This window comes from Aricia agestis, chromosome 10 (assembly GCF_905147365.1).
Source record: "Aricia agestis chromosome 10, ilAriAges1.1, whole genome shotgun sequence".
Lineage (NCBI taxonomy): Eukaryota > Metazoa > Arthropoda > Insecta > Lepidoptera > Lycaenidae > Aricia > Aricia agestis.
Genome location: NC_056415.1, coordinates 1050248 through 1065210, shown reverse-complemented (window position 1 = coordinate 1065210; position 14963 = coordinate 1050248).

The following is a 14963-nucleotide window of genomic DNA, read 5'->3' as shown; positions in this document are numbered from 1 at the left end:
TAATTTTGAAATGAGTTTGAGAGACGAAACGACAAAATATTACGATTTACGATATTTTTTGTTGCGAAAAAATCGAACGGGACGGGCTTGAGGCGAAAACTAATTTTGGCGCAACGGAGGGCTAATGGCTGTATAAAACTTCTTTTTATATTCTGTGGGGGATGGCCATGCCATGAAATAAAAATCCATCCATGGGATGATGGATGGATTTTCATTTCACAATGTCTGGACTCTCGCCCCGTGCTAAGTACCTAAAGGATTTGTGTGACAGGTACCAGACAACGGAAATATATAAATTAATACTTTTATACTAACATAATATATTTAAGATTTTTATTATTATAATAATATTATGATAATAATAATACTAATAATAATAAATATTATTAAAAAAATAAATTTCGGAATTCGAACCCCCGGCTTGAGCTAACAACGCGCTCATCCACTGAGGCTCACTGAGCCACAGAGGTCGACTAACATATTAATCCTTCGATCGGAGATTCTTGGAAATCTATTGTTGTCGCGGTCACCGGTGTCCTTATGGGGCTTGACGGGTTGAACTATTATTAAACAACAAAGCAAAGCCGTTATCTCAGGTATTTTATTTACTAAAGTAGTATAAAATAAGTGGTTTGTGTAACCTTTTCAGTATTTTCCGATATCCCTTATATGCGTTTATCACTTTGCAGGAAAAGTCAATGACGCGAAAAGGATACATGTTTGATGTTACGACCAATTTAATGTAGCAAATATTTTTACTGACTAGCAGCTGGCTTACCTTTGTAACAGACTATAAATTATTATAATTGTTGCGGAAAAGGTAGAAAAATAAATTAGGTAGCTGTGGAAAAATCTGATAAAAAGACACTGGAATAAATGGAACTGCTGTTTAGCTTGACTACCGTTGAAATGCGAAAGAATAGAAATACTGACTATAGTCAGGACTTTCTGTCGCTATAAAATGTCAGGTTTCCTATATCTGATAGTGTGCCTTTTGTTCCTTAGAAAGTTAACCTTTAGGATGCGTTTCCACTGGATCTGCGTTGCTAGGAATGCGTTTTTTGAGAATCAATATAATCGCTTCATTAGCCTGACCTCGCTCAGCGCAGCGATTCTATTGGTTCTCAAAAACACATTCCTCGCAAGTCGCAACGCATATCCGGTGGAAACGCAGCTTTATGGTAGCCATGCCAAGCATGCTTATAATCTTGCAGGAGCCATAAATTGTTACAATTTTATGGTGATTGATATATGGTGGCAGCGTGGCCACCAAGTACCAAAAAAGTACGTTGGTAATCTTGCAGTACCCAAAAATATATTTTTAATTTTACAAAGTTTTTAAGATACTAAATTCTGTAGCTAGATTCTCTATAGCTCTCCGCTTCCGTCATTTTCTAGAATCTAAATACATTAGGAACGCCGCGAAAGTATTAGATGTTCAGCGAGTGAATGAGTGTACCACTATTTTTATTAGAAAATATTTTCATCACAACACAAATCATGCCCACACTGAAGTCTGAGACTATTACCGGAGTAAGATTTGCGACCTATAAATCACTTCACGATAAAGGTAATCGCACATTTTTCAGCACGCACGCGTCGAACATAATGCAACGCGCCGAACGCCCCGCATTTGCAAGAATTCATTGTACCATCGAGGAAATTGATTCCTAGGCAGTTGACAGACCAACCCGACGTCAATTGGTCGAATCATGTCAATTCAATGTTGATTGTGATCTGTCGGCTGGGTTTGACATAACGCGACCAAATTATGTAGGTCCCCCATCTGCCTATGATCAACTTCTCTGATAGTACAATACTCCCACACCAGTTTCGGTGACGGTGGCCGGTTTCAATGGAACCAGGCCAGTTACGCAGCAGTTAATAGTGCCCCAGTGTGTGCGCAGTACACAAGAGCACTCTCTTCTTTTATAATAATAATATTAATAATAATCTTTATTTCATTAACAAAAGTTTCAGTAAAATTACAGTGATGGAAGCTATCTAGTAGGCTTAGCCTGTATCAGGCAACATCCCTCTTCCACATCTACAAGGGAAATAAAGAAATTTATAAGTGAAGTAAAAGTACATACTAATCTAAAATACTACAAAACTCTAATCTAATACTGAGCTTTTAAAGAAAGACTCTCTTCTGTTCCTTTATTTCTTTATTCTCATAATAAGTGGGACGGATGACCGACACGACTGGCGAGGGATCAGGCGCGGGACCGATCTGATCCCTCGCCAGTCGGATCATCATTACAAGTGTCAGACAATCAGGTGATCAGCCTGCAATGTCCTAACCAAACTTAGAAATATCATGTTTCCAACGCGGGAATCGAACCCACAACGTCCGAGTCAAGAGCTTCGCTCTAAACCACTGGACCACGGAGGCATTCGTTGTATGATGTATCATGTGAAATGACTATCTAGTCATTAGCGGAACATGTTCCGCGCGAGGAATTTCACGGCAACCGTACATTTTCCTGCAAAAAATAGCTTATGTCCTTTCACGTGGTCTCCTCTATATCTGTTCCAAAATAAAAATTGCTCCAGTAGTTTGTGAGATAAACCCTTTCTAAGAATTTTTCCCGTTTTTCCACATTTTCCTCTCTTTCTTCGTCCTATTCTCAGAAGTCCTGTTAGTTTTAGCGTAATAAGTTATATCTAGCCTATAGCCTTCCTCGATAAATGAGCTATCCAACACTGAAATAATGTTTTAAATCGGAGCAGTAGACAGTAGTTCCTGAGATTTAGCGCGTTAAGCACAATTTTTGGCCTATTTTTGTCCTATAACAGTACGGAAACCTTCGTGCGTGAGTCCGACTGGCACTTGGCCGATTAATTATTAATTTAATTAAGGCACCACTAGAGAAATTGATTAGCAGATTTTGGTCGTTTTGTCAAGTCAATTTTAGTCGTGAACCAGCTGGATTCAATATAGCCCGACGAAATGACGTAGTTCATAGCCTAGGAATCAAATTGTTCATGGTACAATATATTCTGAATACTGAAGTAAACATAAAACATCTCTGACCGCCGTGCTTAGAGACATTTAATTATTAATGAAGAGTTTTTTTTATTAATTTATATTCCACAGTGAGTGAGTGCGCCAGTGAGTGAGGCCAGTCATTTGCATATAACTACCTCTACATTGTATAACATAAGTAGAATTACTCATTTTTCCTCTTATAATTTGAACAAACCTTGTTACTTACCTACTTCATCAACTGACTAATATATCTAGCTATAGCTGTTGCCCGCGACTTCGTCCGCGTTAGCATAGTAGATCACATCCCAAGTATTATTTATTGTACAAAAATATTCAATGTACAGAATTATTGACTTTCCTATGATTTTATTATAATATTATATAGATGTTCCACGCGACTTTGCTTGCGTAATTTAGGAATTTCACGTAACCGTACATTTTTCCGCAAAAAATAGCCTTTGTTCCTTCACGTGGTCTATTCTTCATGTTTGCCAAATAACATAAAAATTGCTCCAGTAGTTCTTAAGATAATAAGCAATTTCAAATAATTTTCCTCCATTTTTTCCACATTTTCCTCTATTTCTTTGCTCCTATTAGTCTTAGCATGATAAAATGTAGTGTTAGCGGCAACACCAGAAGCTGATTCACCTAGCCACCCCCCTACCTCTCAGAGTGTATAAAAACTGCCTCGCCACGTGACTCGTTCTCTTTTTCCCTTGAGAATTCGTGCGAGATAGACGTGCCATTGCTTGTGTCCGTTATTTTGTAATTAATTATTAGTTTTGTTATTTTCTTTTGTTTAATTTTGTAATTAATTAGTTTGTTAGCAATTTAGTGATTTAGTTTTGTTATTTAATTTTTATTTAAAGTGTTAAATTAGATTTATAGAATTGGTGTTGATTTTTTTAATATTAACTAAGGTTTCCCTACCTAAAATCAGGCGTGGGATAAAGAAAACACTCCCACAATTATTATTTTCCAACAAGGTTGCTAATTTAGAATAGTCATGGGTAGATCGAATCGTTCACGGTCAAAAACACGGGGGAAGCGCGTTGCACGCTCGTGTAGTAGAATCTCGCACGGCAGGCTGTCTCGTAGCACGTCTCGGGGACGCACAAAGGAGCGGCGGCGATCTCGCCGTGACCGTTCGGGCTCGGAACGATGGAGCCGTGATCGCTCGCGTGAACAGCACGAGCGGTGTCGTCGTCGGCGTTCACGATCGAGGTGTTCTGGCCGGGAGCGTTCGAGTCCAGGTCGATCATACTTGGAACCGAGGGACGAGACGCTGCATCGAGACTACGCACAATCGTTCGAGGCGATAGCCTCGCGGTTGAGTGCATTGGAAGGTAAATCGGGGTGGTCGAATACGCCCGGCGCTGCTAACGGAGACTCCATGGGCTGCTCGACGGAAAGAATTGTGGACGCAATTCAATCATTAAGGTCGGTACATACACAAAACTATTACGTCTCTAACTTTGATCCCGATGTAAACGATGTAGATCAGTGGTTTTCCGAGGTGGATAGGGCACAGCTTGTAAATAAGTGGTCAGATAATGAGTGCCTGTCGCGGGTAGGTAACTGTTTAAAGGGGAACGCGAAACAATGGCTTAGTGAGTGGGTTACCAACGATCGTTCGTGGAGTACCTTTAAAAATGATTTTAGATCGTTATGTGTAAAAAAGATAGATGTGGCTAATATTCTTTTCGAAGTTATGAATACGGATTCAGAAAAATATTCCACTTATGCGGAGTACGCGCGTAGATCGTTATTACGATTACGAATTGTTAAGGGGTTGTCCGAGGAACTTATGATCGCAATCGTAATTCGTGGCATTAGAGACCCACATATCAAGGCGTGTGCCACTAATGCGAAACTCACTATCGACAATATGGTCGACTTTTTGTCGACGTTTACTAAGCCTACTTCTAAATCTTTACCTATGTCTTCATTTTCTCAACAATCTCGACACAAGTCGACTTTTAAACGTATATTGAAGTGTTTTATTTGCGGCGACACTCAACACAAACAGGTTAATTGTCCAAAGAAACCTAAACAAAAAACTAACTCTCAAATACTCGCATTACCTAGTTCGAGTGATAATAGTTCTAAGTCCAATTTGTCGTGCGCTTATTGCAAGAAGGGTGGGCACGATATTACTTCGTGTTTTGCTAAACAACGTTCGGATGCACAACGTAATAAAAACAAAGTTAATTTTTGTTCTACCTCCGACTTTAGTAAAAATAATGACGTTATGGTTGGTATCATTCAGGGGATTCCGGTTGATATACTTATTGACAGTGGTGCATTAGATGTGTCATTAATATCCTCGGATGTTGTAAATCATTTTTCGTGTTGTAAGAAACCTATTAACAGTCAGTTAAAGGGTATTAGTGACACAACTATTTTTGTTGAATTTTACGTGACACTGACAATCGAGTTCCCGGAAATAACTTTGGAAGTTGATTTGCTAATTGTGCCTAAAGAGTGTATGAATGCGCCTATAATTATCGGTACAGATGTACTGAATAGAGACGGGGTCACGTACGTCCGTACACGAAGTTTGCAACGTTTGACTCGCGGGCTTTCAGTTAATCGTGTGTGCAATGTTCAAGCGAATATCGAGTGTAATGAAATTAAAACAACATTAGTGGGCGATGATTTGAAAGTTTTATTGTCTATTCTTGATAAATTTTCTAAGTTTATGATTTCGGGTACCGCCATGACTACCGTTACCACCGGTAAAATGCAAATTCGCTTGAATAATGACACTCCGATATACTATCGACCTTACAAAATGTCTTTTAACGAAAAACTAAAGGTGCGGGATATCATTAAAGACCTTCTGTCCAAAAATATTATTCGTGAGTCGGAGTCGCCTTATTCTAGCCCGGTCTTGTTAGTCAAAAAGAAGGATGGCTCAGATAGGATGTGCGTGGATTTTCGTGCACTAAATAAGATAACCGTAAAAGATCGATACCCACTTCCTTTAATAGATGACCACCTTGACAGACTAGGGAAAGCGAAATTGTTCACAACTTTAGATATGGCTACCGGCTTCCACCAAATCATGTTACAGGACGATTCTATTCCCCTTACTGGTTTTGTTACGCCCGAAGGGCATTACGAATATATTAAAATGCCATACGGTCTCGCGAATGCTCCCATAGTTTATCAGCGAATTATATCAAAAACGTTGCGTGAGTTTATCGAATCTGGCTTAGTTTTGGTATATATTGATGACTGTTTAATACTGCATTCCTCAATTGAGGAAGGTTTGCAAACACTCGATCGTGTGTTGACAACGTTAACAAATTCAGGTTTTTCGATAAACTTACGCAAATGTTCCTTCCTATGTACCAAGATAGAATACTTGGGTAGGATAATATCGGACGGATGCATACGACCGGCTGAAGCTAAAGTTCAGGCTCTGATAAATTCAAGTGTACCTCAAAACGTGCGGCAAGTGAGACAGTTTCTGGGCCTGGCGGGCTATTTCAGGAAATACATATCTGGTTACTCATTAAAAACGTCTTGTATAGCACGGTTAACAAAGAAAGGCGTCGATTTTGTATGGGGTGAGGAACAGGAAATGGCTCGCCAGGAACTCATTAAGTGTCTTACCAGTAAGCCGGTACTTTGTATTTTTGATCCTGAACTACCCACGCAGGTTCATACAGATGCGAGTAGCGCGGGCTACGGTGCGGTCCTACTCCAGATTCATAGGGATGGTAGTAAACGGGTAGTGGCGTATTACAGCCAGGCCACTAAGGGGGCCGAGTCTAAATACCATTCCTATGAACTGGAGACTCTTGCGGTGGTAAAAGCCCTTAAACATTTTAGGCATCATCTCATTGGTAGGCATTTTACTGTCGTAACCGATTGTAACGCTCTCAAATCTACTCAGACAAAAAGGGACCTGTTACCACGGGTAGCTAGATGGTGGGTTTACTTGCAGGATTTCGACTTTGATATTCAGTACCGAAAGGGGGTCTTATTGCCGCATGCTGACTATTTTAGTCGAAACCCTGTTGCAACTGTAAACAACATAACCAAACCACGCAATTGGGCACAAATCGCACAATCGGGTGATGAGGAAACGCAACAATTGTTGCGATCCCTAGACGAGGGACAGTTGGACGCCTCGAGATACGTCAAAAAGGGTGATCTTTTGTACTATCGCTATACACCTACGGGCGAAGAGGGGCGCCTCCTCTGTTTTATTCCTAAGGGGTATCGACTTAGTCTGCTTCGTATTTTTCACGACGAACATGCCCATATTGATGTCGAAAAGACTGCCGATCTCATATTACGATATTTTTGGTTTCCTGGTCTAAGGACCTTTATTTCCAAATATGTTAAGCATTGTTTAACCTGCATAGCTCATAAACGTGTGCCACGATCCTCATTACAGCCAATTACTTCATGGGCCAAGCCTAATATTCCATTTGACACTCTACACCTTGACGTTTTGGGAACGTTACCAGAATCACAAGGTTTTAAGCACATATTAGTTGCAGTTGATTCTTTTTCCAAATTTTGTCACTTAATTCCTATTCACCGACAAGATTTAACTGAGCTGAAGCGAGCCATGCAATTAATTATTTCCTTGTTCGGTACTCCCAACACTTTAATTTGTGATAGAGGTAGAATGTTTGAGGCTTCGAGTTTTTTATCTTTTCTTAATGAGTTAGGATGCCGAGTGCATCACATCACTCCTGAGATGCATCAAGCTAATGGCCAGGCCGAACGCTATATCCGCACGATTCTCAATATGCTTCGTATCGAGTCAAATCAAGTTGTGGCGACTGCAATTAATTTTAAATATCACAAAACAAAAGACAACGCAGTATTCTCCCTTAAACTTGTTGATCGGGTCCGAAAATGCATTACCGGTAGTCCGCTCGTTAATACGCGATGTGGCTTTAGAAAATTCTACTGACAATCGTGAGTCATTACGCGAATTACGAAGACAGAGGACGACCGAACGGTTGACACGAAATCAAGCCGAACAAGATCGACGGGTGAACGAAGATCGTGAGCCTCCCCGCATCTATAAATTGAATGATCTCGTATTTGTGATCAAGTACTCCCAGTCACAGGGCAAGTTGGATCCAGGAATGCGTGGACCTTACCGAATTACCCGAGTGCTCGATCATGGGCGCTACGAGCTGAAGCTGGTCAGCGGAGCATACGGCAAGGTTACTTATGCGGCCGCGCAGTACCTGGTGCCCTGGAGAGGAGAGTGGACCCCGGAGACCTGCGCAGCATTCTTTGAGGGTGAGTTTACAAGTCTGTTTGGTACGCTTAATAGTGGAGCCTATGCCAGAACAGCCGTCGGAGGTACGCTTAATAGTGGAGCCTATGCCTTGACGTGAAGTCCGAGCAATATGATTATTGACGGCAGTTCTGACGGGTATGCTTAATAGTGGAGCCTATACCTGAAAGCTAGCTAGCTAAATAATGTAGTTGACTATATAATGCGCACTTCGGTACCATTTTTGCTTGTTACTCATTTATAAAAATCGGACCAGTTTTTGATGTTGTTACAACTGTATTAGAGCTATTTTTATGTAATTCCAGGAGAGGAGAATGATGACGTCTCAGCAGATGCCGTAACTGCTCAGTCCGATCCTACTCAAGAACAACCCAGTCCATCATCGAAGCCTGACGAGGACGTCAGACTGTCAGGAGAGGCCGTGTTAGCGGCAACACCAGAAGCTGATTCACCTAGCCACCCCCCTACCTCTCAGAGTGTATAAAAACTGCCTCGCCACGTGACTCGTTCTCTTTTTCCCTTGAGAATTCGTGCGAGATAGACGTGCCATTGCTTGTGTCCGTTATTTTGTAATTAATTATTAGTTTTGTTATTTTCTTTTGTTTAATTTTGTAATTAATTAGTTTGTTAGCAATTTAGTGATTTAGTTTTGTTATTTAATTTTTATTTAAAGTGTTAAATTAGATTTATAGAATTGGTGTTGATTTTTTTTATATTAACTAAGGTTTCCCTACCTAAAAGTAGCTTATAGCCTTTCTCGATAAATGGGCTATCTAACACTGAAAGAATTTTTCAAATCGGACCAGTAGTTATTGAGATTAGCGCGTTCAAATAAGCCTTTTCATATAATTTCCCCCGTTTTTTCCACATTTTCCTCTATTTATTCGCTACTATTAGTTTTAGCATAATAAAATATAGCCTATAGCCTTCCTCAATCAATGGGCTATCTAACACTGAAATAATGTTTTAAATCGGACCAGTAGACAGTAGTTCCTGAGATTAGCGCGTTCAAATAAGCCCTTTCATACAATTTCCCCCGTTTTTTTCACATTTTCCTCTATTTCTTCACTTCTATTAGTCTTAGCGTGATAAAATGTAGCCTATAGCCTTCCTCAATCAATGGGCTATCCAACAGTAAAATAATTTTTCAAATCGGACCAGTAGTTCCTGATATTAGCGCGTTCAAACAAACAAACAAACTCTGCAGAATTATAATATTAGTATAAATACAAGGAATCCACATTTTTTTATTTCAAATCATTTTTCCGGCCCTAAAGCCTCCACTAATGCAAAAAACTGTGGTTTTCAAATTGTTACCCGCTTCATACACTCATAATATCTTCAATTATAATTTGTCTGTAGATTTCATCTTACCTTTAGACATCGCAAACGTGTTAATAATATTATGTACAAATAGATACGTCCTACTCTCAATATGTGACAAGCTTGAGATAATGAGAGCGGTGTTACATGAGGAACGTGACTTTTTATGATAACTCCTCTCAAGTCTCACACCTGTTATCTCTTCGAGTATAATATGTGAACCTGGTATCCATACTAATATTATAAATGTACGAAAGTTTGTCTGTCGGTCCGGCTGTCCGCCTGTTACCTCTTCACGCCCAAACCGCTGAACCGATTTTGCTGAAATGGTTACGGATATACTTTAAGTCCCGGGAAAGGCCATAGGATACTTTTTATCCCGGAAAAATGTACGGTCCCCGCCCGATAAACGAATTTTGGTGCAACATAGTTTCGGGCGCCCTTTAGTAATCTTACTGGGCACGCGCACTGTAAAACTCTGGAACGAACTGTCACAAGCAGTATTTCCGGACCTGCACGACCTGCAAACCTTCAAGAAAAGAGCGTATTCCCTCTTAAAAGGCCGGCAACGCACCTGCAGCTCTTCTGATGTTGCGAGTGTCCATGGGCGACGGTAGTTGCTTACAATCAGGTGACCCGTTTGCAAGTTTGCCTCCTTATTTAATAAAAAAAAATTGGGATAGGATTTTAGCGGAGTGTAATCGATGGTCTACCAAAACTATATTATCTATAAGTACTTAATATTAAATTATAGATGGATAAAATTTTTGTAGAGAACAAAATTGATTTTTTTTTTTTAATATTATAAATAAAAACTCATTTTCAATTTTGTTAATCTCTCTAAAACTCGAGAAGGCCTGAACCGATTTGGCTAGCTTTAGTCTTGAAATGTTCGGGGAAGTCCAGGGAAGATTTATATTAGGATAATATACAGGCTTAGGCTTAGTTTGGGCTCCAAGTCTCCCACAAATTACTACATTGTAATGTTTTAGAGAAACAAATAAATATTATTATTATTATTAGGAGGGACGTGATACGAAGTTCACTGAGCCAGTAATATTATTTAAAAGTAAGACCAACTCACAGACTACAAAATTATAATTGGATATTTTTCAAGTCCATAGTAAAACCACAGAATACAATATATTAACTAGTACAAGTCCATAAAGTTAATAATATAAAGGCCTGAGCAAGCGCGATGTCACTATCAGTAACACTGCGTGTTAAAAAGAGATGTGTGATACATGACAGCAGAACCATTTGTTTTCATCTGTTTGCCGTCCAGTCGGCACTTATCGGCACGTTGACAATTTAATCTCTTACTGCACTTTAAATACATGTATGTCAAAACTTAGATCTACAAGCTGTTTTCCGCATTCAAGCTACAATGATCTTTGACTCTTTTGACCTTATTTTCAAGTTTAAAATGATGATCAATTTTTAGTTTCACTCAAAAATTTTAAAATGATGACTTTGAATATTGCAATCAGATGATTAATTATGGCGTCAGCGGTATGCACAATGAGGGTGAAGAACCATTGACTTTATCATTGTTATACGTTAGGAAAGGCGCTGTTTAACACTTTAAAATGTCTTTGGAATGAGACGAAGTTAAAGATGTAGCTTCACTCTGCATCCTCTATCGGTTGTATCACGGGGAGTGCTCTGAGGAATTGTTCGGAATCATACCACCTGCAACTTTTCGCCATCGTCCCACGCGTAAAATATACCATCCTCATCACCTTGATGAGTGGGCATCGGCAGTCTTCCACCGTGCATTTCTCGCGTTAATTTTTTCCGCGCCCTGTAAAATTCTGGAACGGACTGTCACCAGCGGTATTTCCGGACCTATACGACCAGCAAACCTTCAAAAAGAGAGCGTATTCCCTCTTAAAAGGCCGGCAACGCACCTGCAGCTCTTCTGATGTTGCGAGTGTCTATGGGCGACGGTAGTTGCTTTCCATCAGGTGACCTGTTTGCTCGTTTGCCCCCTTAATTCATAAAAAAACCTAACGCGATTAGTCATCTACATGACAACTCTCAAAATATTTTGGCCAGGTTGAACAGACTGACTTTAATAGCCGACTGTAACTAGATTCAACATGGGTATCCATGTTGGATATAAACAATACCTACACAAGTACAATATTATTATTGTTCACAATTTGGTTATGATAATGCATACCTCTGATTGTCTATCAAGAAAGATGATTCATACGCATAAGCACGTAAAAATGCTCCTGTGCCTGAACTCTTGCAAGTCGTGTCGTGTTGCTCATCCGTCTCACTGGATTGTGATAAAAAAGATTGCCTTGGATAAAACTTGCTATAAAATCTTGATTTGCTAACTTGGTATCAAAAAACCTACAACTGACACCGATATTGGTATGTAAGGTATTAACTTACTATGTATAAAATGTTCATCGGGCCTATCCTTATTTTGAGATCATTGTCGAGAATTATCAAGAGCGAAATGAAATGAGTTGACAGTAAGGTCAGAGCGACCCAACCCCTTATTGGTCGTGTGACGCGAATAGTAATTGCGATTAGTAAATATTTGCGGGTTAAAGTGGTCGTGGGTTTCTCAACCCTCGACCAAAAAGAGAAGTTTTACAAGTTTTTCTGATGTCAGTGGGGCATCATGGCGGCCAAATTTTGATAAAATTTTCAGTCTTATCTATCAATAAAAAAGCACAACGCCTCTAAAGAAGTTTTCACTTCAAAAATTCTACAATACAGTAATATTCAAATAACAAGGAAAAACCTTACAGTACAGCAAAAGACGATTAGGCTTATTAAATCTATGTATAAGGTAACGGGAATTTACAGGTTATTAAACTGTAATATCAGTAAACCCGTCATAATGTATGCTGGAACATGAGGCAGAGCGTGTATTAACGCCCGCATTCGCTGATATTACAGACGTAAAGACAGGTATGTTGATGGTTCAAATGTCTCCAAGTTCCAACTTAGTGCCCTACTAGCCAATGCTTTTTGGGAAACGTCGTTTAATTGTCTTATTATTTCAGCTCGATGATTGCTGATATACTATGCTGTGCTGTGTCGTATGTAGGATGTTTGTTCAAAATAAAATATTTTCTTGCTTTTAGGGCGTTTATTTTATGGGTAAACGACAAGCGTTACTGGTATAAAAACAGATTTTTTGTGTCTGGCACATATTTGAGCACTATGCAAAAAACACCTGTTTTCCTGGCCTGATTCTAACAAATGACTATCATCGCCGAGATCCGAGTAGAGAGATGTCAATATTAAAAAGCCATTAGAGCCGGTGGCTTGAAGTCTCTATAACACTATTCCTGTCATTATCTTCTACTATACATTGAGAAGATCTTCGCCCAAGCATCTATTTATACAAGCTAAAACTATTGTCTGAAGAATAAGCCTTCGCTACTGTTGGTGGCTTATCCTTACTACGAAATCATTATACCCTACGTTAAAAAGGTCTCGGGTAATCAGCACAATCCCGACGCTCAAATTACGTTAATTTAATCTACCCACATTCGTTTTTCAAACAAATATACGTGGAGGTTAATTTATATACTAACTATACATATACGGAACAATTAATGTTAATTTACCTGTAATAATACAGAATTTGAGAGGCATGTCTAATCGTTTAAAAGGTTCCCATATTTCTTGTGTCTGTTTATTTCCAGTGCTTTTCGGCAATACATGTAGATATTCGATGTTTTTATTGGGATTGAAGTGATGTCCATTGGTATTTAAGTGTTCGTCCGTTTTCTTCTTCCATGCTGTTAGATGTTCTTTGATTCTTGTTTTAAATATTCTACCTGTTTGGCCTATACATACTCCTCTACATGTATCGCAAGTAAGTTTGTATATACCACTGCTGTCCGCGATATTATATTTGTCCTTATTGTTACACAATCAATTCTTAAGGTAACCTGTGGTGTAAAACGCTACCTTTGCATCTTTGTTTTGCAGAATTCTCTGAAATCTGTAGGATAATGGACCAATGTAAGGAATTTGACCCATGTTTTTACTGTTTTTTCTTTTTCTTCTCTATGATTATAAAGTATTTTTTCTATCATTCTTTTCTTAGCTCTATTTTTGGTCATAAAGACCAATCCTATATGATAGAAAATTTCATTTCATTACATTTTTGAAATTTAAATATATTCTTGTAAATTTAATGGCAACTAACTCTACGTCACGTTACCCATGATTTGCTACCATGACTGCGAAATTCTTAAGCCGCGTTTTCACTAGGGGAAATGTCGCGGAGACAAGTCGTCCGATATTTACGTAGTTTGTCCCCGCAGCACGTAGTTTGTCCCCTGCAACTTTGTCCCTCGACATATGACTTGTTCACACTAGTCAGTGGTGGACAGTATGTCGCCAGCGACAAGTCCCGCAACCAGTAAATGTCGCTGCGACGTCGGGCAACTAGGTCGCGAGACAAATGTCCCCAAGTGAAAACGGGGCTTTATGTCTCGTCATGGACAATCATGGCCGAATATTTTTCCCCCAACAAGTTCGTAATCGCTGCTCGTTTGCTCGTTTATAAAAAAAATACAATTTGTCCAAGACCAACATGGAGACCGCATATTATACAGGGTGCAATTAAACCTTCCTGCTAAATTTTGATACATTGATTCTTGTTAAAAATAAAAAAACACGTATTTTTTCTTTTTTAATCACTCAGTACTAGAATGTTGAGAAATAGCTTCCGAAAGTTATCCTAAAAACACTACAATTAATTGACACGACGCGTCGCCCGCCCGTGATGTGACCCCGCGCGCGCGTGACCGTTCTGTAACGATTTTAAATAGGATAAAATATGTCATTAAAAAAAAATAACACCCATTTTTTTTGGTTAAATGGACTCTCCTAGTGATACCTAAGCCCTGCAAAAAGATTTTGCTGAAATTTCGTATGGACTTTGAGTTCCGAGAAAGGACATAGGATACTTTTTGTCCTGGCAAAATGCACGGTTCCGGCGTGATTAACTAATTTTGGTGCAACAGAATTGCGGGCGTCATCTAGTTTTCTCAATAAAACGAAACCTTGTTTGGACTACAACAACGTTTTAGATATTCAAGAAGTTACTAAGGGCCTGTTTCTCTACTTAGTGATAAGTAACAAATTAATTTGTGTTTAAAAAAATTGGTGGTAACAAGTTCATTGGTAGATAGCCTATCCACCAATTAACTTGAGAGATCAAGTATGGAGAATCTGTCAAAAAAGTTGTGAATAGCCTATTCGACACTTTATCAGGAAGTGGTGAAACAGGCCCTAAGTGTTATAAATTAGGGTCTCGCTTTAATACTTTCCCGAAAAACCAGTGTAAAAGTTTCGCTAACGAATCTCAGAGTATCAAGACTAATGAAG